This window comes from Pteropus vampyrus, unplaced genomic scaffold (genome assembly GCF_000151845.1).
Source record: "Pteropus vampyrus isolate Shadow unplaced genomic scaffold, Pvam_2.0 Scaffold78, whole genome shotgun sequence".
In the NCBI taxonomy this organism is placed as follows: Eukaryota; Metazoa; Chordata; class Mammalia; order Chiroptera; family Pteropodidae; genus Pteropus; species Pteropus vampyrus.
The window spans coordinates 5,518,876-5,524,142 of record NW_011888859.1 but is presented as its reverse complement, the minus strand read 5'-3'; positions in this window follow the sequence as shown (position 1 = coordinate 5,524,142).

The window sequence follows — 5,267 nt, the reverse complement described above, 5'->3', positions numbered from 1 at the left end:
TTTTTCACCTTGTTACTTCTGGCAGGAGCCAACCCCTGACAAATAATCAGGTGATACAAGGAAAAAGAGAAGCCATCATCCTTGTGTAACCTCCCAGGCTTTCTGGGGGCGGTTCAGGCCTCTCCTCTCTGCCACTGGCGAATTTCCCGATGAGCCTTGGGCTGCCCGGGCTGTACTACCCCCGGAAGGCATGGGTTAGGGGGCTGCAGCTGTCACTAGGAGCAGGCGCAGGGCACCAAGAGGCACAGGTGAGAGGCAGACTCACTCACTCACTCACTCCACAAATGTGGCAGGCCCCCAGGAGAGAGTGTCCCTGTCCTCATGGAAGTTACATTCAAGTGGGAAAGACACACACCAAACAATGACGTGGTTGCAAGTACTAACTATTCTTGTTTTAAAGAATAAGAAAGCAAAAAAGGTAAAAGAATGTAAGGGTAGAAAATGGGGGTGTTATAGGTTGAATTGGGTACCCCCAAATTCATACATTAAAGTCCTAACCCCCAGCACTTCAGGATGTGACTGTATTGGAGACAGGACCTTTGAAGAGGCGATTCAGTCAAACTGAGTTGATAGGGCGGCCCCTAATCCAATGTCACTGGTGTCCTTACGAAAAGAGGAAATTTAGACACAGTCACACACACAGGGAGAACATCACGTGAACAGGAAGCTGGCCATCCACCTGCCCGGGGAGGGGCCTGGGACAGAGACCCCCACCTGGCCCTCAGATGGAGCAGCCTGGCTGATGCTCTGACCTCAGACTTAAATCTCCAGAACTGGGAGACGACACATTTCTGTGATTTAAGTCTCCCCAGTCTGTGGTCCTCTGTTAGAGTGGCCCTAGCAGACGAATGGGTGACGGGGGGTGGGGCGGGGATGAGGCAGAGACCACCGGGGCGGGGTGGGGTAAGACAGGGCAACATGTCACGTGTTAAAAAGGACCACACAGGTGCCTCGTCTTCAGCCCCCCACTGCTGTCTTTGAGAAACTCCGCAGGTGCTCTCTTCACCCCGCCAAGCTTCTTGGGCCTGAGCTTGCCTCTCTCATCTGGATATTCATTTTCTTATCGTCTCAACCTCTTTCTGGCTATTGAGGTAATGCATGCTCGCTACAAACATTTCCAAAACACACAAAGATATTAAAAGCGATGTGAAACCACGAAGCGATGTGAAACCACGTAACCGTTGGCCATGTCTAACCTCACAATGTAGGATTGGAACTGGCTTAAGGTTACGGTTCCAGAAAGTTCCGTCTCCTGTTTGGATGTGCGTTATGCATGCCCTGTCCCTCCTCTGCATGGGCGTCATGTCCCAGAGGACCTGAGCGGAGCGCTGTTCTACCTCTGGAAGTTCCCAGGTCTCCTTTTATCACTGGGCTCGCCCAGGATGTTTGGAGAAATTCTGTAACTTGGAAACAAATAGAATCTTAATAGACATAGAATCTATCTGTCTATCATCTTTCTCCTCTCTCTCTCTCTCTCTCATTTATCTAACTAACTATCTATCTATCTATCTATCTATCTATCTATCTATCTATCTATCTATCTATCTAATCTATCATCTATCTTCTTCCTTTTAGCGCTGTTTAGCAGGATTGCTGTTATTTGCAACCTATCACTGACTGAAAGCCATCTTTGTCCTGTTAGAAACTCACCATGCCCCAGCCAGCCCTGGGGCAGGTCCCTTGCCCCCTCTGCTTTGCCAGGCTCTGGGCCTCCCTGGTAGAGGGTAGGTCAGGACTAGCTGAAGGGACAGGAAGCTTCAAGAAAAGTGCTACAATGGACAGTCCAGCTCTTGAACCACTTCCAGTCCCGGCCCCAGGCCTTTGCTTGCTGAAGGCGGTCCCTTCCTCACACAAGAATCGGTGGCAGCTGCATGTGGCCACAGACGCAGGACACGCTATGGAGCACGCCCGCCACCCTGCCACTGGTGGCTTCTGCGGCCCCCACCAGGGGTCCAGCTCTCGAGTTCCTCTTTCATCTCTCCCAGCGCTCAAGCTGTACGGAGATAAGAAAATAATTTCGATGAGGGCGGAGCTTGTGGATTATACTTCTTTGTATAATGCTTGACAAATTACTTTGCATAAAGCCAGAAAACGATCACTCCGTGAGGCCTGGCTGAGCGGGGCCCCAGCGTAGAACACCTGTAGTCAGTGATTTAGAGGGCAAGATGGATTCTTCCGAGTCCTCGCCATATGCAGTTAGATAAATTAGAAGCACGCACTTCCATTACTTCTTTGCAGTTTGACACACTCAGGATAACGGCCGGGCTTCTAGAACTGCTTCTGTTTCATCGTTGTCGTTCGGGGCCTGGCCTCTCTCAGCTCCCCTGGTTTTAGGGAGGCAGCAGCCGCTGAGCACTGAAGAGAGGGAATTATGTCACTTGGCCGGAAGTCGGCAGGTCGGCGGGTCCAGGATGGGTGCAGATGCTGGACGGCTTCCTAGCGTCCCTCCGCTGTCCTCAGCATGCCACTGTTTGTCCCAGCACGGCCACCTCACTGTCACAGGGTGCTGCCAAGCCGGGCGCCATCGGCACACGAAAGTGCTCAAGGCAGGGAGGAGGCAAAGGTGCAGAAAGGCTTTTTCCTTAATTGACTTTGTCGTTTTAGCTGGAGAAAAAGTCATTCCCAGAAGCCCCATCAGCAGACTTGTGCTGTCTCATTGGCCATGACTGAGTCACATGTTCAGTCCTGAGCAGTCAGTCGTGGAATTGCCATGAACCTCTTAGACCAGGCACAGTATACCTTGTGAGGCTGACATCTCGAAACCCTTAGCCCTCTACCTCAACCTAACCCAGCTGCCACTGGCCCCCAGAATGGCTGTTGGGAGGGACAGGGACTCCGTGGGGTGAATGCCGTGGAAGGTGGGAGAGAGACTGAGTGTTCACTTGTAGAAATGCTGTTTTGGCATCTTGAGAGCCACCAGATAAGAGAAACTTTGATGCTTGCGGTTAGGAGCTCTAAATCAAACCAAGTTCCACCAGCGGGGCCAGCAGCTGTGACCTGAAAAGTCTCCAGGGCTTAAGCCAACAGAGCCTTCACCTGCGTGGTGGCCAGAAGGACACAGCTGCCCAAAAATGCCATCGAGCACCTCTGCTTCTCCATGGCGCGCTTCCTCGGTCTGAGACGGTGATCCTACTTTGTGTTACTGGACGTACATCTGGCTGTCACCTTCTGGCCCCTGCATGCCCCTTAGCGGCGCCTGGTTGTCAGGATGGGGAACGTGCTTCGGAAGTGATCCGTTTGCCTTGACGCGGCTGAAGGATGGCTCAGATCTGGAGACCTAACGGGTCTGCGATGAGCAGTCGGATGCCTTACACGCGTGCGTGCGTTCACGGATGCACACCCTAAACGCGCCCGCCCCGTCTTGCGAATACAGCAAAAACAGCTGCAACTTTCTAAAAATTAATTGGTTTCTGGGTCATTTGCATTTTTTATAGTTTGCCAACAACAGATAGGGCGAGGGGAGGGAACTTATTAATGTTTGAAGAAATTCTCCAAAAGGGGAAGAAGCGAGCATTTTCAGCTAGACCCAGAGATGCTCATCTAAATACGACACCATGTTGCTTTCCCAGCCGCCTCTCCCGGGCCAGCCCCTGGGGGCAGAATTGATATGCAGCTCTAAAAGCAGACAGCTGCTGCAGACGCCCAGAAGCCGCCTGGGGCCTACACTATTTTATCCGGGGGTCTGCATTCTGGTTCGGTAACGGCCATTTTCAGAACACAACCAAGGCAATTTCAGGATTTGCTGTCACAATAGGCACACTAAAAATAAAGTCAGCATAAATAGATTAAGAAATTGACAGAATAACAAGGCATAAAGAATTAGAATGAGTGTACACGCTCCAGATGACAACACAGCACATCGTGCAGGGAGATGCGGAGCGAGGGGGGAGGGGGTGGCGCCTGAGCTGCTGACTCGGTGTTTCCAGCTCGCCTGACTGTGGGGGGGGATGCACTTCCCAGGGACAGAGGCACGCAGCGAAGGAGGGAAAGACGCTTCCCGTTGGGGCATTCCCACTTTCTTCGTGGCTGTCGCCACCTAAAAGACAGACCGGAAGTGCTCTACAGCTAACCGCAAGCCCCAAACATGCGTTTGGGGAAGGAGAGAGATGCGGTATAGAAGGGAGTGAGCTGGGGAAAAAAAAAAGCAAACAAAAAAAAAACGTTTTTAATTCAGTCATGACATTTGGAGAAAATGACATTCAGTTATGACATCTGGACAACTGGTAAAAGAGCAAAGAAAAACTCTGTGCTAGAAACTCACTGCATCATGGTAGGTCAGCGCGTGCTGATTTAGGGAGAGGGACGCTTCTCATCTAGGGGTTTCCAGGAGTCTTAATCAACTGGTTATTGGCAAAGCGCTGGCTGGGGCTTCTGCACCTCCTTCCGCCCTCGACCCACGCTGGGTGCCAGGGAGAGACAGGCCCAGAGCCCGGAAAACCTCAAGTTCCTCATCCTCTGACCCTTTCGGTGATCCTAAGACATTCGTTGAAGAGAAGAGATAACAAATACTGCTTAGTGGAACATCTTATGGAATTTTCTGGAACATCATTTCCAAATTGGGTTCCCAGCGTTAATAGATGTTAAGTGAAAAACGAAAAAAGTGTTCTTGGTATAAGTTCGGGAAGTTTGCAGGTGAATTTGTATCAGGACGTCTCCGAGTCTTTAACATGACAAGATGTCTTGGAGATCTTACAGAAGTGATAAAGTAGATGTGTTTTTCAAATGAATGTTCCCATTAAGTCTCCTTCTTTTCAAAATTTGTTGTTGTTGTTGTTGTTTGTTTCTGTGTGTGTGTGTGTGTGTGCGTGTGTGTGTGTGTGTGTGTGTGTGTGTGTGAGAGAGAGAGAGAGAGAGAGAGAGAGAGATACCTTGGAAGAAGTCTCTGGAATGCTTTTTCTTAAATATAAACCACATGGTTTTCAGCCAAGGGAACATCCTAAAGGCAGCGTCTCACCGTTAAGAGAGCAGGAAGAAGGCTGAGAAGCACAGTCCTCTGCATTTCTGCCAGGTCAAGACCAGTTGTTTTAGAAGAAGGAAACATTTGTACTGTTATTTTATTTTATTTTTTTTCAATTCAGTACCCATTCAATCATCTACAGAGGATGGGACTTACAGGCTGAGGATGAAGGTGCTGAGTTCTCCAGCCTGGGGAGGAAGGAGGGGACCACAAGGTCAACCTGCCCCTTGCTGGCGGCAGACGCCTCGCTCGTAACTTTCCATGCTGTGCTAGTATTTTGGCAGAGGTTCATTAGAGGTCAATAAAAGTT